We start from the raw sequence: 25,874 nt of genomic DNA, 5'->3' as shown, positions 1-25,874 counted from the left end.
GATTCCTCCTACAGGTTTATTCCTGCAAAGTTGAGTAGCTTCGCTGCTGGCAGCTGGAAGGTGTTTCTAAGTTCTTAATTGTCAAGCTCCTCTTGCCATTGCGTTCAGCTTCTGCATATTGGAATCTCCTGGGGGGGCTTTTAAAGCCACACCGGGTCCCACGCACTGCAGCACCTGATTTGATTGGTCAGATGTGGGGGATGTGACCAGGGCAGGGATTTTTAAAGCCCTCAGATGATTCTGATGTGAAGCCAAGATCACTAACCACTGCACGAGTGCTTGGTCGTAGTCTTCCTCAGTAGTTTTATTTTTTAAAGTCCCACACTATTCTGAAGCTGACTCTGATGTTCCCTCACATGGAAACAAAAGGACCTTTAGCCCAACCATTGGAGATGTCTTGAATTTGCTCTAGAATTTGATGTCATTTCTTTGAGTTAGTTACTACCCTCAGGGCATGTGAGCCTGGGGTGGGGGGAGGTGACCTGGCCTCCCACTGGCCACAGGTGGCCGTGGTTGGCAGGTGAAGGAAGAGATTCCCAGGCAGCTGCTCAAGCAATCACTTGTTCTTTGAATGCAGTTTGATGGCTGAACTGAGACATTTTTAGGGGCTTGACGAAGCTGGATCTTTCTTTCCCAGTCTGCAAATAAACAGAAAGAGCAAGGCAAAGCCAACCTTGTAACCTGACATTCCAAGCCATTCATATTCACTCAGATAACGTATTCAAATGCCACCACACCACACTCCACATTTATAGCTAAAACATTGTAAAACTCTACATATTTGTTTTGTTAAAATTATTATACCTTGCTGTGGAAGGAACAAAATGCCTAATCTTCTTGTTTGAGTTAAATAAGCTTAATTGTTTTGGGTAATTATGTCGCTGCCAATGTTGTTTCTCTTAAAACAATGTGACAAAAAATAATCCACATAAATATTCATGACTCATTCTTAAATTAGTTATGGTCCTGTCTAATGACTTCACAAATACTGGCTTCCCTGAGTTTGGATTTTACAATTTATGAAATACAACATACAATTGAACATTTTAAAGTATGTACAACTCAGTGGCGTTAAATATACAATGTTACAATGTTGAGCAACCATCACCACTCTGTAGTTCCAGAACTTTTTCATCTCTCCTAAAGCAGTCGTTCTCCATTCCTCCTCTCCTCATATGATCCCTTTTATACTAAATGTCCAAAACAGACAAATCCATAGGGACAGAAAGCAGATTAGTGGCTGCCAGGGGGTTGGGGTTGGAGAGAAATGGTGAGTGGCTGCTAATGAGTATGGGTTTTTACAATGGTAATAAAAATGTTCCAAAATTGATTATGGTAATTAGAGTGTAAAAACCACTCATTTTTGCACCTCGAGTGGGTGAATCGTATGGTATGTGACTTATATCTCAGTATATCTGCTTTTTTTTAAAAAAAAAAACAACCAAACCCCTAATGTCTAACTCACTGAGCTCTGAATAAATCTTGGAGTTGCGGTATTTATTGTTTTGCATCTTTAAGGATTTTACATAGCAAAGAGTGTTTGGGGAATTTAAAAAAATGGGCTCAGGGAGCTCCCAAAGGGAAAACGATGTCTGAATCCCTGCTTCTTGGAAAAACTCGGTTGACTACTGTATTTTGTTTTTCTTTAGTATTCAGCAGGAATGTTTTCACTAGGCATTTTCCTCTGAGTACAGCTTTAACTCCATCCATGAGTTTACTTTAGTATTGTTTTGTTTTGAGACAGAGTTTCACTCTGTCACCCTGAGTAGAGTGCTGTGGCATCAGCCTAGCTCACAGCAACCTCAAACACCTGGGCTCAAGCAAGCCTCCTGCCTCAGCCTCCAGAGTAGCTGGGACTACAGGTTTGCTCTATGATGCCTAGCCAATTTTTCTATTTTGAGTAGAGTTGGGGTCTCACTCTTGCTCAGGCTGGTCTTGAATTCCTGACCTCAAGTGATCCTCCCGCCTCAGCCTCCCAGAGTGCTAGGATTTCAGGCGTGAGCCACTGTGCCCGGCCTACCCATGAATTTTGATATGTAATCTTTTCATTAGCATTATTTCCCAAATATTCTATAAATTTATTTTTGCCTAAGAGTAGTTTGCTAGGAAGTCTTGAAATTCTCAAATGGCTGACTTTCTGCTTCTAATTTCTGATTTATTGTATTATGATCAGAGAGTATAATTTGTATAATTTCTAATTTGTTATGTACAATGGATTTTCCTTTTATTTTTATTTTATTGTATTGTGGTAAAAACATGGGAGATCTACCTTCTTACCAGATTTTTAAGTGTACAACACAGTATTGTTATTTATAGGCATACTGTTACATAGCAGATCTCTATAATTATTCATCTTGCATAACTGAAATTTTATACCAGCTGATTAGCAATTCCCCATTCCCTCCTCCCTCAACCTCTGGAAACCACTATTTTATTCTTTGTTTCTATGAGTTTGACTATGTTAGATATATCATGTCAGTGGAATCATGTAGTGTTTGTCCTTCTGTGATTAGCTTAATTTACTTAGCATAATTGTCCTCCAGGTTCATCCATATGACAAGATTTCCTTCTTTAAAAAAAAAAAAAAAAAAAGATTTCCTTCTTTTTTTTTTGAGACAGAGTGTCGCTTTGTTGCCCAGGCTAGAGTGAGTGCCATGGCATCAGCCTAGCTCATAGCAACCTCAAACTCCTGGCTCAAGCGATCCTCCTGCCTCAGCCTCCCGAGTAGCTGGGACTACAGGCATTCGCCACCATGCCCGGCTAATTTTTTGTATATATATTAGTTGGCCAATTAATTTCTTTCTATTTTATAGTAGAGACGGGGTCTCGCTCTTGCTCAGGCTGGTTTTGAACTCCTGACCTCGAGCAATCCGCCCGCCTCAGCCTCCCAGAGAGCTAGGATTACAGGCGTGAGCCACCGTGCCCGGCCGATTTCCTTCTTTTTGAATGCCAAATAATATTGTTGCATTGTAGATATATGCCACATTTTATTTACCCATTCATCCATTGATGGACACCGTTATAACTTTTTCCATTTAATTGAAAAGAAGTTACTCTTTTCAGAGGATTGAGTTCAGAACATTTAGTAATTATTAATATATTCTCCTTATCCTTAATATGCTTAATTTTTTCCTCTACCTAGTCCAACAAAGTCTGAAATAAGTGGAAGAAATTCTACCATCGCTGTTGTTTTTATTGATCTTAGTTACTTTCTGCTGTTCATCATTACGTATGTCCCAGGATGCTAAAATGGGACTCTCATTTCAGCTTCCGCTGAGGCTCTGAAGTAAGATGACATCCGGGCAACAGATGGCAAGAGCCCCACCTCCTAAAATGAGGGGCTAGATCACTATATAAAACACGCTAAGAGGCTGTGAAAATGACTAATATTACAGTTAGAATTAAATGAGATAAAGTGTAAAAATAATTTATAGTAGGCTCATATGGCAGAATTTTATGCCACTGTTAAAAGTTGTACTTTTGAAGAATAATATGAAAAATACTGTGAATGGGAAAAAGAAGCAGTGAAAGGTGGCCTTATTCATAACCTATCAAACAGAAAAAAAATAAACTATCAAACAGAAAATAAGAGAAATAAACTGACAACACATAATTGCCCCTTTAAAGAGAAAATTCACAACACGACTATCCCCCTTTGTTTTGTTTTAATTAAAATACCTGTGGCCTATTAATAGTTATCTCTAAGAGTTTCATTTTTCTCAGCCTTGAAGAGCCTTAAACTTAAGGGTATGAACTCTCTGTTTCAGTTTTTTCCAAGATCAGATTTCAAAGACCCTCTAAATCTATTAAAATAAAGCATAATAAAAAATTTTTAAATTTTCCAAAAGAGGTGGCATCCAAAAAAAAAAAAGATTTCAAAGATCTTTCATAAGCTGGCCTTACAGAGAAAAGAAAATAAATAGCACTTGTAGCATTCCACCGCCACTTCTGTTATTAGCCTACTGAAACAAAGGAAAAAAAGAGCTATTTTTACCCTTTAAAAGCACCAAGCAACTTTCCCTCAGCTGCTTGGCACTTCTTTCCTTCTCTGTGTGCTGTGTCCACTTTCTCTCTCTCTCTTTCTCGCTCTCTCTCAGAAAACAAATACATTTTGTACTTCTTTCTATCCTAAACTCTGTGTGAAAAATCTTTCTCCACCCACCATGAACGTCTATGAATTTCCAACCTTTCAAGCAGGACAGCAATTCAACCAATGCTTAATTCTAATTTTATGAAATAAATACATATACAGAAAAAAAGATAAGAAAGAAGTATCCCAGTTGGGATTTGGGGTACTTTTTCTTTTTCCTTGATATTTGTCTGAATTTTAGGAATTTTCTATAACAAATTTGTGTTGATTTCGTTTTTAGTCATTATTTTTGTGATTAGAAAAAAAAAAAAACTTTTAAAAAGATAGCTCCAATGCCCAAGTTATCACCTTTCTTTGCTACCTTTGCTCTTCCACGTATGACCAATACATGAATGAGGAGTAATTGATTAGGGATCAGTAATCCTCGCCTTACACAAGGCCCCGGTGATCCGGCCTCATTAGCAAACAGGTTTAACAGCAGGTTCTATTTCCCAGTAAATGACTGGAATATTCCAAAAGGATGTATAAAATCTGGTTACTTTGTTCTCATGTTTATTTGCAGCTGGTGCTGGGACTTATGCAGTAGTTCTAGTTTCATGTTTAATCACAGCTCAGAGATCCAGTTGCCATAGATACAGAGGACTAGAATGATGTTACTGTTGCCATTTGCCTCATGAGCTGGTCACAACTGACCTTTAAAATCTAAGCTTAATTATCTTCACTGCCAAAATAGTTCCCCGGGGACTATGCCTTATGAAGTCGTATTTTGACAATCATTTTCTTCTTTCCTCATCATGAAAACTTATTTTCTGGATCTGTCATGAAATGCACACAGGGCCTTTCTAACTTGCACATTTTCCAAATCCACACAAGACAAAAAATCTTTATTTACATCCTGCCTTCTCCCTGGAGAGGAGGGAGCAAAAGGAGGTCCCAGGAGGAAGGTGGCCTATTTTTAGTGGGCTCAGCTGTCAGGGCCAAAAAAGCAGGGGCAGGGAGCAAGCGGTGGAGTGGAGATTACAATGATCCCGGGCACACCTGCATCTTCCTCAACACAGCAATATTTTGCTTCATAAGTGCTCTGGAAAATAGATTCTATAATGAAGTTTGATGTGGTTGAGAATGTTAAGCATCCTCATAAATTGGGCAACGTACCAGCCACACTCCCGTGCTGGCTGCCAGTGGGCATAGCCTCAGGGCCCCTCACCCTACCCGATAGCTTCAGCTGGTCCACAAGCAGTTGAATGCCCATCTTCATTCATTCATTCTTTGAACAAATGTTCTAGAAACTGAGGATACAGCAGTGAACAAGACAGACATGGAAAGTAGCTTCATGGACCTACTTTAAATGGGGGAGGCTGACCCGAAACCAACATTGTCAGAAGGAACTCTACAACCCCCTGGTGTTAGGGGCTGTAAGGGAAGAACGCAGGGTGCCATGAGGCCTATTTCTGGTCTATGGAGTGGGGTGTTGGAGGGGGGTTCAGGCAGTCTTTCCAAGGAAGTGACATTTAAACTCAGACCTGAATGATGGCACTCCAGATTTTCTGTATAGGAGATGATTCGAGGTAGTAATCAGGGTAGAAAGAGGGTGGAGGTTGAACCTGTGATGTCTTTGATAAAACAATTGCTCATATCAGGAAGGGGAGGAGATGGGTAAGGCCCCCTCAAGTACCACTTTATCCCAGTACTGGACTGGGTCACCCAAAGAGAACAAGTGCAAATGCCCTGAGGTCAGTTTCCTAGTAGGCTACTTAGATAAAATATCTAGGCCGGGCGTGGTGGCTCATGCCTGTAATCCTAGCACTCTAGGAGGCCTAGGCGGGCGGATTGCTCGAGGTCAGGAGTTTGAAACCAGCCTGAGCAAGAGCGAGACCCCGTCTCTACTATAAATAGAAAGAAATTAATTGGACAACTAATATATATAGAAAAAATTACCTGGGCATGGTGGCGCATGCCTGTAGTCCCAGCTACTCAGGAGGCTGAGGCAGGAGGATTGCTTGAGCCCAGAAGACTGAGGTTGCTGTGAACTAGGCTGACACCAGGGCACTCACTCTAGCCTGGGCAACAAAGCGAGATTCTGTCTCAAAAAAAAAAAAAAAAAAAATCTAAACACAGATTATCATCATCGTAAACTAATGGTTCTCAAACTTTTTGGTCTCAGGACCCCTTTACTCTATAAAAATTATTAAGGGCTTTTAAAAAATGTAAATTATAGTTACCAAAAATGTTACCTATTAGACATTACAACCGAGTTTAAAAGCTATTATTAATTCTTTTATAAATAACAAACCAATTAGATATTAACACAACATATTTTTGTGGAAAATAACTGTTTTTTTCCAGAACAAAAAAAATTGGGGAGAGAAGATTGGCTTTATTTTACATTTTTATACATCTTTTAAATACATGGCTTATTTAGAAAACAGCTGAATTCTCCTATCTGCTTCTGTATTTAATCTCTTGAAATGTTATTTAGTTGAAGTATATTGTTATGGGCTACATTGTGTCCACCCCTCGCCAACCAAATTCATATATTGAAGTTCTAACGCCCAGTACCTCAGAATGTGACTATATCTGGAGATTGGGTCTTTAAAGATGGAATTAAGTTAGAATGAGAATATTAGGGTTCACCCTAATCCACCATGACTGGTGTCCTGGTAAAAGGAGGATATTTGGACACAGGCACAGAGGGAAGAATACGTAAAGACACCAGAAGAAGGCTGGGCGTGGTGGCTCACGCCTGTAATCCTAGCACTCTGGGAGGCCGAGGCGGGCGGATTGCTCGAGGTCAGGAATTCGAAACCAGCCTGAGCAAGAGCGGGACCCTGTCTCTACTATAAATAGAAAGAAATTAATTGGCCAACTAATATATATATATATATATATATATAAAAAAAAAATTAGCCGGGCATGGTGGCGCATGCCTGTAGTCCCAGCTACTCAGGAGGCTGAGGCAGCAGGATTGCTTGAGCCCAGGAGTTTGAGGTTGCTGTGAGCTAGGCTGAAGCCACGGCACTCACTCTAGCCTGGGCAACAAAGTGAGACTCTCTCTCTCAAAAAAAAAAAAAAAAAAAAAAAGACACCAGAAGAAGACCACAGGCACAAGCCAAGGAGAGAGGTCTCAGAGAAACCAGCCCTGCACATACCTTGATCTTGGACTTCTAGCCTCTGGAATTGTAAGACAATACATTTCTGCTCCTTAAGCCACCCAGTCTTGTGGTACTTTGTTATGACAGGCTTATTAGACTAACATTTTATATATATATATATATATGAAGAAAGTTTGGCCTCATGCAGTTGAAAAAGGTAGGATATTTTAATGATTATTTTTAGATAATTGTAGATTATCATATTCATAGTAGCAAAAAGCATCCCTGTTTGTTTGATGCTATACCAAAACCTGACAATTGCTAGTTTATCTTACAGGTTAGCTGCATGTGGACTCTGAAGCCACATCAATTAATTTTTTTGTACTCTCGTATTAAAATCCATGGGGTTGCTTTTCTCTTTGAATGGATCTTTATTCACACATGATCTTTTAACACTGAACTTTGGTCATTTGGAAAATATTGGTTCATCGAGTTATGCAGATTTCCCAAAGGCTCCCCTTACACAAAATTTAAAAATCAAGTGTGTTAATGTCACCACTAGTCTCATCAGAAAAGTATGTTAAGTACTGGAAAGTTGCCAAGCTTACAGGGGTGGATACAAGTTGCCCAAATTTTCATTGGAAAGCTCAAGTTTTATCATTCCCAATGAATATTTCAGTGGTTTTTCTCGAAGCGACAGGCTCGCTTCATTTGTTTTCAAGAAAATGTCCACCAGATACCCAAGACTGAGCACCCACGGTCTGTGTGTCAGTTTTCTTTCAAGTAAAAATGATGCTCCGAAATAAGGGGGCTGGTGTGTCTGGTAACCTGATCACACTTTTCCTCGCGATAAACCTTGAAATGCCTCCCGTTTCATCACACGAAACATTTTAAATAATCGTGTACTCAAAAGTCAAGATGATTTCACAGAATTAATAAATGTAATGGTTCCATCAAAGACATTATTAAGTGAAACTGGCTTTTATTTTTTTCTCCTATGAGTGTATTTTGGTGAAGAACCAGATGCCAGTGCCTCAAGTTCATCTTTGGGTTCTTGTCCAATTTCACTTTCAAAATATATGTCGAATCTGACTGTTTCTCACTGAAACCCACTTTCGCCTCCCAGGCCTGAGACTCCACTGTCTCCCTTGGGTTCCCGCAGATGCTACAGGACGGGAGTCTCACTATAGCCATTCCAGTATGTTCTCCACGCCTCTTCCCAACCACTCTCTCCAAAATAGCACACATACCCATCCCTCGTCTGGTTTTTACTTTTTTTCCTAGCACCTATCATGGACATCATATTGTATAGGTGTGTGTTTAAACTGTCTTCACTATTAGAAAGTAAGCTCCCTCAGGCAAGAACTTTGTTTGGTTCACAGATCTAGAGCCATGCCTGGCACCTAGTAGTTGCCCAATAAATATTTATTGTGGGGCGCGGTGGCTCATGCCTGTAATCCCAGCACATTGGGAGGCTGAGGTGGGAGGATCGTTTGAGGCCAAGAGTTGGAGGTTGCGATGAGCTATGATGGCGCCACCGCGCTCTCACCTGACCAACAACAGAGCAAGACCCTGTCTCAAAAATAAATAACAAAAACCATTTGTTGAACAAAAAAGTGGATGCCCAGGAATGCCAGGCCCGACTACACCTTCCTTAATCTGGAAAAGATTCTCCTCCTCTTGCTCTCCCTCTCTCCCTCCATCCTTGCGCCTCTGCGCCAGGCCCTGGGCTCATCGACCCTGGGAATATAAAGGCAAGTCAGACACACAGCCCCGCCGCTCAGCCATCTCCTGCTTCAGTGCAAAGGACACACACGTCCACAGACAATCCCGATGTGGCTCAGTGGATAAGAGTCCAGGCCTTGGAGTGACAGAGACCCGCGTTCAGAGCCTGAGTCTTAACGTTTTTGAGCCTCAGTTTCCTTATCTGCAAAATGGCAATAATAATGGTACCCACCGCTCAGGCTTGTTGTGAAAATTAAATGAGTTATTAGTATAATAATCTGTCTTGCCTGTTAATTATTATTCATGGTAGCTGTTTTTAAGTGGTGAAGGTGGAATTTGAGTCTTAAGCACTAGATTTTAAAACACACACACACACACACACACACACATACAGGCGTAGGGACAGGGTAGGGGAATGTCCAGGAAGGGGGCACGTGAGCTCGCGTCTGGGGCCCTGCTGACATGGTGGGATGTGGAGTGACGAGCGGCTTAGGTGGGAGTGACTGGGTAACTCTAGACAGGGTGGCAGGAGCTGGTGGCCAGGCTGAGTGCTGGGGGCTTCTTGCCTATGGGCAGGAGGAGAGACTGAGGCACAGAGTCAGACATGTGGTGAGGTGGAGGGTGGTTTGGGGGAGGCTGAGAGACCAGTTGGGGGCAGGACCCACAGGATGTCGTGGGGGTGGCAGAGGAGGAGGCTGGGATATTAGACTGCACTGGGAGGGGCCTCAAGTGCACGCTGAGAACTGAAACACTTCCTGCTTTCGCCCATGTCTTGCAACTGTCAGTTGAGTGCAGCTGTCCCCACCTCCATTGGGGATATGTCCCAAGGTCCCCAGTGGATGCCTGGCACTGTGGATAGCCCCAAACTCCAAATATACTGTTTTTCCCTGTACATACATAAAAGATTAACAACAATAACAAATAATAAAATAGAACAATTATAACAATGTACGGTAATAAAAGTTATGTGACTGCGGTCTCTTTCTCTCTCTCTCTCTGTCAAGATATTTTACTGTCCTGGACCCCTCCTCCTCCTTCTTGTAATGAAGAAAGGACAGAGCAGGACAGGGCGAGGTTTCACTACACTATTCAGAACGATGCACCATTTAAAACTTATGAATTGTATTTTTTTTTTTGAGAGAGAGAGTCTCACTTTGTTGCCCAGGCTAGAGTGAGTGCCGTGGCGTCAGCCTAGCTCACAGTAACCTCAAACTCCTGGGCTCAAGCAATCCTCCTGCCTCAGCCTCTCGAGTAGCTGGGACTGCAGGCATGCGCCACCATGCCCGGCTAGTTTTTTTCTATATATTTTTTAGGTGGCCAATTAATTTGTTTCTATTTTTTAGGAGAGATGGTGTCTCGCTCTTGCTCAGGCTGGTCTCGAACTCCTGAGCTCAAACAATCCGCCCACCTCGGCCTTTCACAGTGCTAGCTAGGATTACAGGCGTGAGCCACAGTGTCCAGCCTTATGAATGGCTCATTTCTAGAATTTTCTATTTGATTTGTTTGGACCATGGTTGCCTGTAGGTAACTGACACTGCAAATAAGGGAGGGTTACTTTATTTGTTGCCTGAATTCTTGCCCCTCTTGCCTGTCTCAAGAAGGTGACATGATTACTTGGGGAGGTCTATCTCTGCAAGGAGGCAGAAAATCTTAGCCAGTCTGACCGATGGGTCTCCGGTTTCTTACATTGCTTTATTTGACAGCGAGGAGCACAGAAAGCCCTTCCTTTGCCTAGTTAATTGGTGGGTTTAGACACACCACACTTCGTTCCAAAAAAAGAGCTTCTCATTCTAACTTGTATTCAGTAAGTACTTATTGGCTGATAAATGTTAAAGATATCATCTATTGTTTGAAACACAATAATCTTTGTTACTAATGATTTATAATAGAATGTTCTTAAAATACACCGTGCTGCTTTGAGTTCCACAGAAAGGCCACGAGGACTATAGCCTGCATTCTGTAAATGTTCCTTACTATACAAAAGGAACACATGTTTATTAAAGAAAAAGTACAAAATCAAGTGAAGTCAAGAGTAAGAGATCTCTGTCTTCTCCCCACCACCCCTACATGCTTAACCCACTGCTCAGAGGTGTGGAAGTAGCCTGTCGGAGACTTTTTATGTGTAACTGTTTATAATGTACTTTTTTAAAAACCAGAAATGAGCTCATACTCTATATCCTGTTTTGTAGCTTGCTTTCCTCTTCAACAACAGCTGGCTTTTTGGAGGTCCAGGCATGGACTTGCATCCTATTCTATAATTTGAATGAAGAGTCTTCTCAATGCAGAATTTGTTCCTACGTAGACTTGACTTAGACATTTTTAGTAGAAAAGCAGACCTTAAAGCCACCAAACACCTTCATTGGCAAGGGGATCCTTGGAAAAAGGGCACGTTTTGTCCTTTGTAAAGCACCAGCCTGTGCCTGAATGCCATGTGCCTCGAACTCATGGAAACTCCAAACATCCCTGGACAGCAAGGGGGTCCCAGGCAGATCTGGGCACTGGGCAGAGAGCACAAGGGGGTTTGTTGCTAGATCAGATTCTTGCTATCGGGGATGCCCAAGCCCAAACAGAACATGTTTAGACACATTTACCATTCCCTCCAGGGAAATTGACATTGAGAAATATAATGACCAGCAAGTTGATCTATGTGAAGGAGAAGTTCCTCCCAGGAAAACGCTCTGTAGCGTTCACTCAGCGCAGTGTAGCAATGGTGGCATGGGCTAGTTCAATGAGACACAAAGAAAATCCTATATACTTGCATATGGAGACCTGCACAAAAACATTTACTGCAGGATAATTTGTTCATATTTTAAGAATTGGTAACAATCCAAATGTCTATCAGCAGGGGAATCAATAAATAAATTGAGGTGTATTCATAGAATACTTGGCAGCAGCGATCAGAATGAATGGACTAGATCTTCAAAGAATGCCGAGTAAACGAGCAAGCAGCAGAATGGAAAGTACAGTGTGAGACCATTTTAAAAGCACACAAGATGTGCATATTGTTCATGGATATAGGTAACTTGTAGCAAAAGTGAAAAAGCACCAGCGTTGTGGTAGTGAGGACCCTGGAAAGGGAGAAGGGGAAAAACCACCCAGCTGGGCCACACTCTACCTTTTCCTGTGATGTTCATTTCTTCCTTTCCTTTTTTTTTTTTTTTTTTTTGAAATTTTAGAGGAATTTATTAGTCTTCTTTTCTCCCATCATCTTATTTTATTTTATTTTTCCCAACTTTATTGAGGTATAATTAACAAATAAAAGGTGTACATATTTAGAGTGCATAAGTTTTAATATATATATGTTGTGACATTATCACCACAATCAAGTGAATTAACATATCCATGATCTTACATAGTTATCCCTTTGTTGTATGTGATGAGAACATTTAAGATATGCTCTCTTAGTAATTTTCAAGAAAGCATTATGAACTACAGCCGCCATGCCATACAATTTTTCAATTATTCGTCTCGCCTACATTAAACTTTATACCTTTTGAGCAACATTTCTCCATACCCACACTCCCAACCACCATTCTATTCTCTGCTTCTATGAGCTCGATTTTTTAAGATTCCTCCTATAAGTGAGATCATGCAGTATATGTCTTCCTGTGCCTGATTTATTTCATTTAGCATAATATCCTGTGGGTTCGTCCATATTGTTGGAAATGACAGAATTTTCTTCTTTTTTAAGACTGAATAGTATTCTATTGTGTATATACACCAAGTTTTCTTTACCCATTCATCCATTGATGGACACTTAGGTTGATTCCATATCTTGGCTGTTATAAATAATGCTGCAATGAACATGGGATGCAGATATCTCTTTGATTTGCTGGTTTCGTTTACTTTGGAATTGCTAGATCATATGGCAGTTCTATTTTTAATTTTTTAAGGAACTTCCATGCTCTTTTCCATAATGCCTATTTACCCATTTCCACCAACAGTGTACAAGAGTTCCCCTTTTCTCCATATCCTTGCCAACACTTGTTACCTTTTGTCTTTTTGTGAATAGCCATTCTAACAATTGAGAAGTGATATTATAGTTTTGATTTGCATTTCTCTGATGATTAGTGATATTGAACATTTTTTCCATATACCTGTGGGCTATTTGTATGTCTTCTTTTGAGAAATGTCTATTTCAGATACTTTGCGCTCCCCCCCCCCCTTTTCTTTTGAGACAAGGTCTTACTTTGTCACCTGGGCTAGAGTGTAGTGCTATCATCGTAACTCACTGCAACCTCAAACACCTGGGCTCTTGCAGTCCTCTTGCTTCAGCCTCCTGAGTAGCTAGGACTACAGTATGCACTACCATACCTGGCTAATTGTTCTATTTTTTCTAGAGATGGGGTCTTACTCTTGCTCAGGCTGGTCTCGAACTCCTAACTCAAGTGATCCTCCCATCTTGGCCTCTCAGAGCATTAGGATTACAGGCATAAGCCATCCTACCTGGCCCCTTTGCCCATTTTTAAATTGGGTTATTTGTTCTCTTGCTATTAAGTTTCTTATATATTTTGGATATTAACCCCTTATCAGATGAATGGTTTGCAATATTTTCTCCCATTTCATAGATTGTCTCTTCACTCTGTTGATTGTTTTCTCTATGGTGTAAAAGGTTTTAGTTTGATGCAATCCCATTTGTATACATTTGCTTTTGTTGTCTGCGGTTTTGGGGTCATATCCAAAAAATGATTGCCCAGTTTAATGTCAAGAAGCTTTTTCCTTATTTTTTTTCTAGTAGTTTTACAGTTTCAGGTCTTATGTTTAAGTCTTTAATTCATCTTGAGTGATTTTTTTATGTGGTGTGAGATAAGGGTCCAATTTTATTCTTCTGCATGCATATATTCAATTTTCCTAACACCATTTATTGAAAATACAATTCTTTTCCCATTGTGTGTTCTTGCCACCTTTGTTGAAGATCAATTGACTTTAAATATGTAGATTTATTCCCGGGCTCTCTATTCTATTCCATTGGTTTTTATGACTATTTTTATGCCAATGCCATGCTATTTTGATTATTATAACTTTGTAGTATATTTGGAAGTCAGGTAGTATGATTCCTCAAACTTTTATTTATTTATTTGCTTAGTATTGCTTTGGCTATTCAGGGCTTTTTGTAGTTCCAGATGAATTTTAGGATTGCTTTTTCTGTTTCTATGAAAAATGACATCAGTATTTTGCTAGGGACTGCACTGAATCTTTAGATTGCTTTGGGTAATATGATCATTCTAAAAATATTAATTCTTCTGATCCATGAGAATGGAATATCTTTCCATTTGTTTGTGTCCTCTTCAATTTCTTTCATCAGTATTTCGTAGTTTTCCCTATAGAGATCTTTTACGTCCTTAGTTAAATTTATTTTTATGTATTTAATTTATATATTTATTGTAGCTATTGTAAATGGGATGGCTTTCTTGATTTCTTTTTCAGCTAGTTCATTATTGGTGTACAGAAACACTACCTGAGACCTGAGAAAGTCCTAAGCTCTCACCTCTGGCCGACCTTCGGGCCCTCAAAGCAGGAAGAGAAGGCTAAAGCAGAGTTGTAAACTGCCTGGCTCAGTACCAAAGGTGGGCCTCAACACATACAGAGAGGACATCCATAAAGACTAGGAGATTTTTTTTTATTCCTGACATTTAAGAAAAATCTCTTTCCAATCACTAGTAGACAACTAATCTCTTAGAACAAACATGTTAGTGGTCACACATAAAAAATATATATATACAGACTTTACAAAATTAATTCAGAAATATCACTAAACAAATAACAACTATGACATAAAACATCAACAAACCCCATGAAGAGGGGAGAATTTGATTTCTAGAGTTGCCACATTATAACATTCAATATGTGCAGTTTTCAACAAAAAATTATGAGGCATGCAAAGAAACAAGAGTGTCGTGTACACAAGGGGGAAAAAAGCTAAAAGAAACTGACCCTGAGGAAGCCAAACATTGAACTTATTAGACAAAGATTTTAATCAGCTATTTTAAATATGTTCAAAAAGGTAAAGAAAACTATCCCCCCAAAACAAAAGAAAACCGGCCGGGCGCTGTGGCTCACGCCTGTAATCCTAGCTCTTGGGAGGCCGAGGCGGGCGGATTGCTCAAGGTCAGGAGTTCAAAACCAGCCTGAGCAAGAGCGAGACCCCGTCTCTACTATAAATAGAAAGAAATTAATTGGCCAACTGATATATATATATAAAATTAGCCGGGCATGGTGGCGCATGCCTGTAGTCCCAGCTACTCGGGAGGCTGAGGCAGAAGGATCACTCAAGCCCAGGAGTTTGAGGTTGCTGTGAGCTAGGCTGACGCCACGGCACTCACTCTAGCCTGGACAACAAAGTGAGACTCTGTCTCAAAAAAAAAAAAAAAAAAAAAAAAACAAAAGAAAACCATGGAACAATGTATCAATAAATAGAGAACATCAGTAAAGAGATAGAAATTATAAAAAGGAACCACTGGCCAGGCATGATTGCTCACGCCTATAATCCTAGCACTCTGGGAGGCCAAGGCAGAAGGATCGCTCAAGGTCAGGAGTTCGAGACCAGCCTGAGTAACAGTAAGGCCCCATCTCTACTAAAAGTAGAAAAGAAATTAATCGGACAACTAAAAATATACAGAAACTACTGATGCTCCCAAAACCTAAAAAAAAAGAAAAAATATATAGAAAAAAATATTAGTCGGGCATGGTGGTGCATGACTGTAGTCCCAGCTACTCAAGCAGAAGGATTGCTTGAGCCCAGGAGTTTGAGGTTACTGTGAGGTAGGCTGACGCCACGGCACTCTAGCCTGGGCAACAGAGTGAGACTCCATCTCAAAAAAAAAAAAAAGGATCCAAATAGAAATTTTGGAGCTAAAAAGCACAATAACTGAAATGAAAAATTCACTAGAGGATTTCAGTAGCAAATTTGAATAGGCAGGAAAAGAATTTGCAAACATAAAGGTAGGTCAATTGAGATTATTCAATCTGAGAAACAGAAAGCAAAAACAATGAAGATAAATGAAGAGAGTCCAAGCGACCTGTGGGACATCATTAAGCATATCAACATATGTCTAATAGGAGGAGAGAAGAAAGAGATTAGGGCAGAAATATTTGAAGAAATAATGGTCAAAAACTTCCCAAATTTGATTAAGAAACATAATCTATACATTCAAGAAGCTCAGCAAACTCCAAATAGGACAAAGACAAAGAGCAGGATTATTTATAGCAGCCAAAACATGGAAACAACCCAAATGTCCATCAAACTTATGAATGGATAAACAAAGTGTGGTATAGCTATACAATGCAACATTATTCAGCCACATAAAGCAAGAACTGATACATGCTACAACATGGATGAACTTTGAAATCATCATGCTAAATGAAAACAGCCAGACACAAACCCCCATATATTGTAAATTTCCATTTATATGAATGTCCACAGGAGGGAAATCCATAAAGATTAGTGATTGCCAGGGGCTGGGGAGAAGGAGGAATTGGGTATAAGATTTCTGTCCGAGGTGAAGAAAATGTTCTGGAATTAGATAGTGGTGATGGTTGCACAACATTGTGAACATACTAAAAAAAAAAACCCACTGACCTGTACCCTTTAAAATGGTTAAAATTGTTAATCTTATGTTATGTGAATTTTAGATCAATGAAAATACCAAGTTACAAAATAATAAAATAACAAATTGTGTATGTAAAGTATTAACTCCAAAGTATGCATTTTTTCTGCCATTCAATCAGTTGCAGTCAACAGTTGTTAACTTGCCTGCCAATTACAGTGTTTGCAATTTCTTCTTCTCTACAGGCTCCAGTGGTTTAAATAAAATGAATGGAAACCAAGGCAACACCAGCATGTAGCCACATATAGTCGTGATCCCCAACCCCCAGGTGTGGACTGTTAGGAGCCAGGCACACAGCAGAAGGTGAGTGGTGGGTGAGTGGTGTTTACAGCTGCTCCCCATCACTTGCATCACCGCTTAAGCTCCGCCTCCTGTCAGATCAGTGGGGGCCTTAGATTCTCGAAGGAGCACAAACCCTACTGTAAACTGCGCATGCGAGGGATCTAGGCTGTGCACTCCTTAAGGGAATCTAATGCCTGGTGATATGGGGTGGAGCTGAGGCGGTGATGTTAGCACTGGGGAGAGGTTGTAAATACAGATTATCATTAGCAGAGAGGTCTGGCTGCACCATACATGTAATGCACTTGAATCATCCCAAAACCACCACCCCCCAGCCCCTGGTCCATGGAAAAATTGTCTTCCATAAAACCAGTCCCTGGTGCCAAAAAGTTTGGGGACTGCTGATACATTGAACCTCGTTCTTACGTTGACTACGTTATAGCTGGGAAATGCTTTCTCCTCCAATAATCTCCACAGTATATCTTAAACCAGGGGTTTGCAAACTACGGCTGGTGGGACAGATCCAGCCTGCTGCCTTTTTTTTGTAAGGCCAAGAGCTCAGTGTGGTTTAAACAGAAAGGAGGAGCAGATGGGCGTGGGTCACCCAGCATTGTGTCTTTTGCCTTGTTGGCTAAAGCAGAGCCCTGGACCCTGGTGCGGGGAGCCCTCTCCAGGGAGCCTCCGATCTTCCAAAGCAGTTTGTTTTTCTCCCATCTGAGGCTCCTACCCCTGGGGAGCTGGCTCAGCTTCCCCTGAAAGGTGAGGCTGCTATGAGGGCTCAGGGGCACCCCCCCAGATGAAATGTGATCCCACAAAAGAAATTTCATTCTTCTCATTAGAACTGTATTACTAAACAATATATCTTATTTGCTTACCATTATTATAGTTTGAATTTTGTCCGTAAAAATTTGTGAAAAATTTCTGCTTTGTTATGTAAATACTAAATGAACAGATCTCCTTCAAAGTATTTTGGACCTTTTGAAGAATTCTTTGTTTTGATAAAAAGTTAGTGTTTTTACACGTAAATCTCAAAGTGCCATCCATCATTCTGGTAGAAATTGCTCTCAACAATATTGAATGTGTAAATGAAATCAGGTGATGAATTTGATAGATTATATACTATAATTTGAGTTCTCTCCCTTGCGCTGTTTATAAAGTAACTGGTGAATGAGAAACATACCTTAGATCATCTTGCTTTTAAGTTGGAAAAGGAATCTTCAAGACCTAAACCATCAAAGCTCTGTAGATAACATCAGGGATCTCTTGATCTATGGAGGAAAAAATAACAATTAGGAACCTTGGCTAGGGGACTGAAATCTTTAAGAAGCTCTGAAATAATTTTCAGCTGGGCAATATTGATGAACTTTTAGAAACAGTGCTTTTTTCCCCCCCAAAGTAGTTTTTTCTTTTGTTTTTGCCAAAATTCTTTATTTTGGGACTATTTCTTGGTTTTCTAGGCAGATATTGAGTAAAGAAGTAATAATTCACATAGGATTTGTTTACACTTTAAAGAAGCAGTGAACACTCTGGGAGGCCGAGGCAGGCAGATCGCTCGAGGTCAGGAGTTCGAAACCAGCATGAACAAGAGCGAGATCCCATCTCTACTACTAATAGAAAGAAATTAATTGGCCAACTAATACATATAGAAAAAATTAGCCGGGCATGGTGGCGCATGCCTGTAGTCCCAGCTACTCGGGAGGCTGAGGCAGCAGGATTGCTTGAGCCCAGGAGTTTGAGGTTGCTGTGAGCTAGGCTGACGCCACGGCACTCACTCTAGCCAGGGCAACAAAGTGAGACTCTGTCTCAAAAAAAAAAAAAAAAAAAAAAAAAAAAAAAAAAAAAGAAGCAGTGAAAAGAATACATACATTTAAAATGTCCCATTACTTTCTCAAACTATTATTTTTTCTGGTTATGAAATTGATTTAACTCTGTAGTTCAAATAGTACTAAGAGTGAAAGTTAAACATAATCCCAACCTTTTGTTCTACTTTTAGAAAACCGGGGTCTATCCAGTTTTCTCTAATAAGATGTTATTAGTGTTTATTTTATAAATGTGGGATCATATATACTCTGTTTTGCCCCGGTCATTTTTCGATGTCTATATATAGAGAGAATTATATCATTTTTAGCAACTGTATGGTATTTTTATAGTACCATCATTTATTTAATCAATGACCTATTGGACATTTTCCAATTTGTCACAGTAACAGACAATTCTGAGATCAAATGACCACTTGCTCTAAAGGTGTCCCCGTCACTTGGGAACACCATTAATGTGCTATCTGACCCTGAGTATGGAGAAGGAGGCAGTGGCTCAAGCTCTGGCCCAAGCTGGAGGCTTGACAGTGAGTGAGGCTTTTATTAACTGGATTAAAGAAAACATCTGTGCAGGACTGTCTATGTCAGGGAATTTATTTTTTATTAAGATCACTGATTTTATTCAAACAACTAAATTATAACAAAGCATCTTGATGTATTTGGCTGGGTGAAAAAAAACCTGTGGGGTTCCCTTTGCAGGAGAGAAAGAAGGAATGTCATTAAGGAAAGGCCAAAAAGGGCCTTTGGATGTTCTCCAGGGCTAGTTCACAGACCGGCTGTGGTCTCCTGGGATTGCTGTTGTCTCACGTTTATGTTTTGACTGTACATACATTAAATGTATTCTTCCATCTATACAAAATATTTCACTATGTGTTTTTATAAAAACAACTCAGCCAAGATGAAACCCAGGTCCACTCTAACAGGTCGCTGTTTTCAGCAACTGCTGCTGTTCTTATTATTGAAGAGACCTTATTGGCGCTAGTCATTTATCAGACAAGGAATTAAAATACTCAGAAAGATACTCTGAGCATGAGCACGAGACCAGCGGGCCAGATGGGTTTTCTTTGGTCAGAAGCAACAGAAACCGTGACTAGCATGCAGAGAAGAAGTTTGCTGCTGGGATTTGAGGTAGATTCCAGAATCGAGGGGTCTCTGGGAGGATGGGACAGGGTAGGGCCCTTGATGTGGCAGCAGAGCCTGCTCTTAGCCGGGTGTGGCGGCGCCAGCTGTTTTGGTCTTTCTGTCCCTTGGCTGGAGATTCAAATTCCAGGGACTAGTGGGTGTGACAGGCCTGGCTCGGGTCACAGGTCCCCCGCTGGGCCCATGAGGATACCAGGCTGTGCGGCATCATAGACCCGATTCACAAAAATGAGGGCAAAGCTAAAAGAGGTTCAGCAAAGTGTAAAGATAGTGACAAAAAAATAGAAGCGTAAATACTGCAACTTGGGGGGAAAAAGAGTGGCTGGGGCTCAGGTGTGATTCACTTACCCCAGGCTGGGTGAATCTGAGAGTATAATGAGACTGAGGAAGCAGCCAGCACGCTGAGTGAACAAAGCCTGACAATAGCAGCCAAACATCCAAAAGTGCAAACAGGAAGCATGCTGACTCTCCCTGAAAATTGCATCTCTCTCTCCTGGGCATCCATCAGCCCAGCTTCTAACATGCTCAGTCTCTTTCTGCTTTGAAAGCCAACTCACTGCAAAACAGCACCGAGGACACTCCCTTCGAGTTATCTTTGCTCCCACCAGCTTCAGGAAAAAGATTCCAAGCAAGATGAGCTGAGGTCAGAGCTGCTCCCAACAGCTGGGAGAGGAAGGGTTGCCTCAGGGAAGGTTCCCTCAGCCGCACAGCTGTCAAAATACTTACCCAGGGGGGAGGGTCAGAAGCCAAGCTTCAGTTCCAGGTTCGTGGCTCCCTCTGGTGGCCAGCAGAGGCAGGCTCAAATTCCCTCTGGAAGAAAGAGTATCTAATTTAGATCCCTAGGGTATCCATACATTAGGAACAAGAATCTAACTCACAATTATTACTAAGGCACACAGGGAAGGGAAGCCACTTTGTGTGAGAGTTAGCAGACAAAACGAACAACAGATTTAGAATCCTTCCACCCCTCAAATAGCAGATCTTAGAACTGTCGGATACCAAAAATAGAACAGATATATATATGAAATGGTTGCAGAAATAACGGATGCAATGACAAAGATAAGCACTCAACAAGATACAATTAGAAACAAACAGGGAGAATTGAAAAATAGATCTTCTAGAAATAAAAAATGCTTCTTTGTTGAACTTTAAAAACTTTCAGAGAATGGTTAAACAGCAAATTAGACATAGATGAAGAGAGAATTAATAAACTGGAAGGTATATTCACAGGAATCACCCAGAATGCAATGCAGAGTGCTGAAAAGATAAAAATATGAAATCATTAATAAGTTATATTAAGAACAGAATGACAAGCCGGGCGCGGTGGCTCACGCCTGTAATCCTAGCTCTCTGGGAGGCTGAGGCGGGTGGATCATTTGAGCTCAGAAGTTCAAGACCAGCCTGAGCAAGAGCGAGACCCCATCTCTACTAAAAAAAAAAAAAAAAAAGTTAATTGGCCAACTGAAAATGGAAAAAAAAAAAAACAGAATGACAAAGTCTAACATACTTCATACTTTGGAGTCTTCAAAGCATAAAGAGCCTGAAGAAAAGGCAATATTTGAAAAGATAATGTCTGATATTGTACCAGAACCTGTAAGAAAATACAAATACACAAAACTAGGAAGCATAACATATCCTAAACATAATAAATAAAAATAAATTCATGCGTTAACTCTTTATAGTGAAACCATAGTGCACCAAAAACAAAAGAAGTTCTTAGGACCAGAGAAAAAGGACAGATCATTTATAAGGGGACAACAATTAAATTAAGGAAAGAAATCTCAAAACAATGGAATCCAGAAGAAAGGGAAAGAATGTTTCAGAGAGTTGAGAGAAAATAACTCTCAATCTAGAATTGTATGCCACCAAAACTATTTTTCAAGAAAAATGATATAAAAAAGACATTTACAGATTAGCAAAAACTGATAACACATGCCATTAAGAAACCTGTACTGTATCTGGGTTTTCAGTCCTGTTCCAAAGGTCTATATCTCTGTTCTTTGCCAATAACATGCAGTTTTGGTTACTATAGCCTTGTAGTAAAGATTGAAGTCTAGTGGACTGATGACTTCCAATTTGTTCTTTTTGCTTAAGATTGCTTTGGCTATACAAGGTCTTTTCTGGTTCCATAAAAAGCATAGAATTATTTTTTCTAGATCTGCAAAGAATGATGATGGTAATTTGACATGGATTGCATTAATTCTGTAGAACACTTTAGGTAGTATGGACATTTTAATAATATTGATCTTGCTAATCCATGAGCATGGTAGTGTTTTCCATCTGTTTACATCTTCTACAATTTCTTTTCTCAGTGTTTCATAGTTCTCCCTATATAGATCTCTCACCTCCTTAGCTAAATATATTCTTAAATATTTTTCTTTGATGCTATTGTGAAAGGTGGTGTATCTTTGATTTGATTTTCAGCTTGGCTGTTATTGGCATATATGAATGCCACTGATTTTTGTGCATTGATTTTGTTTCCTGAGACTTTACTGAATTCATTTATCAATTCCAGAAGTCTCTTGGTTGAATCCCTGGGATTTTCTAGGTATAATATCACATCGTCAGCAAAGAGAGTTTGACCTCTTCTGTACCCATTTGGACACACTTAATTCCCCACTCTTGTCTGATTGCTCTCTAATAGAAGTGGAAATAGTGGGCAACCTTGTCTGGCCAGCAAACATATAAAAAAGTACTCAATATCTCTAATCATCATGGAAATGCAAATCAAAATCACAATGAGATATCACCTAACTCCAGTGAGAATGGCTTTTATCAAAAAGTCCCCAAAAATTACACTGCTGGTGGGACTGAAAATTAGTACAACCCCTGTGGAAAGTAATTTGGAGATATCGCAAAGAACTAAAAATAGAAATACCATTTGATCCAGCAATCCCACTACTAGGCATCTACCCAAAGGAAAAAAAGACACTTTACAATAAAGACATCTGTACTCAAATGTCTTTGGCAGCACAATTCACAATTGCAAAGATGTGGAAACAGCCCAAGTGCCCATCAATACATGAGTGGATTAATAAAATGTGGTATATGGGCCGGGTGCGGTGGCTCACGCCTGTAATCCTAGCACTCTGGGAGGCCGAGGCGGGCAGATTGCTCGAGGTCAGGAGTTCGAAACCAGCATGAGCAAGAGTGAGACCCTGTCTCTATTATAAATAGAAATAAATTAATTGGCCAACTAATATATATAGAAAAAATTAGCTGGGCATGGTGGTGCATGCCTGTAGTCCCAGCTACGCAGGAGGCTGAGGCAGCAGGATTGCTTGAGCCCAGGAGTTTGAGGTTGCTGTGAGCTAGGCTGATGCCACAGCACTCACTAGCCTGGGCAACAAAGTGAAACTCTGTCTCAAAAAAAATGTGGTATATGTATAACATGGAATACTACTCAACCATAGAAAAGAATGGTGAACTAGCACCTCTTATATTATTACCCTGGGTGGCGCTAGAGCCCATCTTTCGAAGTGAAGTATCACAATAATGGAAAAACAAGCACCACATGTACTCGCCATCAAGTTGGTACTAACTGATCAACACTTAGGTGCTCACGTGGAAGGAATAGTCATCAGGTGCTGGGCAGGTGGGAGGGGGAGGAGGGGATGGGTATATACATACATAATGAGTGCGATGCACACCATCTGGGGGATGGACACGCTTGAAGCTCCGACTCCAAGGAGTAAGGGGGAGAAAGGCAACACACGTAACCTAAACATTTGTACCCCTATAATATGCTGAAATTTAAAAAAAAATCCCTTATAAAAAAAAAAATCTAGATACAGGAGTCAAGATACAAGAAGGAATAGTGAGCAAATAATATGGTAAATATTCAAATTTAAACAATTATCATCTGAATAAAATGATGGTAATAAAATATAATGTATGGAGCTAAAATATGGAACAAGAATGGCAAGTAAATCATGAGGGAGAGTTTCAAGTATTCCAAGGTTGTAGTATTACCATGGAGAAGTTAAGATAATAATTAATGTCACATGTGATTAGGTTAAATGTGCCTGGTGAAATTTCAATGCTATCCTCTAGAAATAGGGTGTACAAGTTCCAAACCAGTAGCAAGAAAATATGTAATAGGAAAAACAAAACAAAAATAAAAAGCAAGAAAGGAGAGAAAGCACAGAAAAGTAGAACAAATGAAAATTTTTTAAAAAGATGGTAAAAAAATTTCAAATATATCAATAATCCCAATAAATATAAGAGGAGTATATATATCAATTAAAAAGGCAGAAGTAGTCAGATTAGATTTTCAAAAATCCAGCTATGTACTGTTTAGAGATATGTCTGAAGCATAAGGATACAGAAGGCTTGAAATTACAAAAGTTAAAGCATGAGAAAAGAAATATTAACAAATAAAAAGAGGCATAGTCATATTTATACCAGATAAAATAAACCTTAAGACAAAAGGTATTATTAGGAATAGAGAGAATCATACATACAGTTGATTCACATAATTCACCGATTCCATATCTGTGAATTTCCCTAACTGCTAAAAGTTATTTGAAATCCCCACATCAGTACTCTTCAGTGGTTTGCCAGTCAATTTCAGACAAGCACAGAGTGACAAAAAACTCAAGTCATTTGATGTGCATGTTCCCAGCCAAAGTTGAACAAGGTGATGCTCTGTCTTCATGTTTCAGCTCTCATACTATAAACATGTTTCCTTTCCAGTCTATTTAGTGCCACGATGTTTGCATTTTTGGACTTTCGTTGCTGATTTCATGGTTTAAAGTGGCTCTCAGTCACAGTGCTAAAGTGCTGGCTAGTGTTCCCATGTGCAAGAAGGCTGTGACATACACTATATCTTTACACTGGTAAAAAAAACAAAACAAAACAATGTGTGGGGCATGCAGGATCATTCCTGAGAGGAGACAGAATACTTCCTGGTCTGCACGTGGCTTCTTTTCATGGGGAGATTTGAAGAGGAACCTGGAGAGGGTTAGGGTCTTCAGTGCTAACCTCAGCGTCCCCACTTTTAAGAGCAAGCCTGACTTTGCCCAGAACCTATTTCTCCTTCTGCCCCTTCTAAAGGCAGCACGTGGCCCGGGCTGAGAAATGCAGACCCAGAGATGATTCCCCACCCTGGCATTGGAAGGATCTGTTTTGGAGTTCTGTCCCTGCCACTTCCTAGGTGTGTCACTCTGGGGAAGTGACATTCCCCACTCTGAGCCACCATGTTCTCATCTAGAAAGCTCAGGAAATTCCTTCATCCTGCTAGGGGGAGTGAGAAAACACATGTGAAAGAAGGCTCTATGAGACCTGCAAATTTAAGGATCAACTCCCAGGTCTCCCACTGCCAAAAATCATCCCCATTGTGTTTTCAGCAGAAGGCAACCCCTGCACCGGGTCAAAGGTGATGGGCGATGGTCAGGCACGGAGGACATCAGGGGAACCATGGGGGAAGGAGGTAGCCGCTCCTTTCTGGCTCCAGCTTCACTTCTGTCCAGCCCCCCTGCCTCCCATCAGCCATGCATGCCCCATCTGCTAAGGATCTGTTGAGCGCCTGAGCCAGTAGCCTGCCAGCACCCCCTCTGTGGCTCCACGTAGTGACATCTTACCACAGCATTGTCAACACTGTTCTCCAGTCCTGGCATTTGTGTTGACACCAGAGCTGCTCGCAGTGGCCGGCGCGCAGACCCCATTGGCCCTACGGTTTGGCAGAGGCAGAGTGGCGGCTTAGCTTGGACCCACAGCTGCCGGGCAAAAGAAAACCAGGCTGAGCCTCAAAGAAACCGCACTGGGAATGCAAGATGCTGGCAGGGACTGGAAATCCCAAATCCACCCTGGCTGTGGGCCTCCCCAGTCCCGTCTGACAAACTCGTGTGGACACAGGGCGGGGGCTGAGTGGGGTCCACAGACCATGGCCGCAACCAGAGAGGACTTTGTGATCTGGCAAAAGGATGTCTGCTCAGCCAGACCTGGGGAGAGACTGGCTTCCAGAATAGCCCTGCCAAGGTTAGGTAACAAGGAGGCTTTTCATCCTGGCTCCTCCTAAGTCCCCATGTCCAGACATTTGCTTGGTAACGTCATGGTAACCGTGATGCCACAATGGAACATTCTTTCCAAGGCGGTAGAGGAACTCCCTCTGTTGAGCTCTGCT

At 40.7% G+C, this 25,874-nt stretch overlaps 1 long non-coding RNA gene across 3 annotated transcripts; it reads right to left on the bottom strand.

The window, feature by feature from the left end:
• Positions 1-279: 279 nt before the first annotated feature.
• On the bottom strand, positions 280-25,871 carry LOC142862612 (uncharacterized). 3 transcript variants are annotated; one of them, XR_012913682.1, is made up of 5 exons: positions 25,693-25,871; positions 25,333-25,467; positions 20,477-20,560; positions 17,974-18,061; positions 280-638 (listed from the first exon to the last, which is right to left on the bottom strand). It is a non-coding gene; the product is annotated as an uncharacterized LOC142862612 (long non-coding RNA). The 3 variants fall into 3 exon arrangements; XR_012913680.1 differs by having other exon boundaries at positions 25,333-25,871; XR_012913681.1 differs by lacking the exon at positions 280-638 and adding an exon at positions 6,035-6,170 and having other exon boundaries at positions 25,333-25,871.
• Positions 25,872-25,874: the final 3 nt, after the last annotated feature.

This window comes from Microcebus murinus, chromosome 20 (assembly GCF_040939455.1).
Source record: "Microcebus murinus isolate Inina chromosome 20, M.murinus_Inina_mat1.0, whole genome shotgun sequence".
Taxonomy (NCBI): domain Eukaryota; kingdom Metazoa; phylum Chordata; class Mammalia; order Primates; family Cheirogaleidae; genus Microcebus; species Microcebus murinus.
The sequence above is the reverse complement of the archived record's forward strand: the minus strand, read 5'-3'. Positions and strand labels throughout refer to the sequence as shown.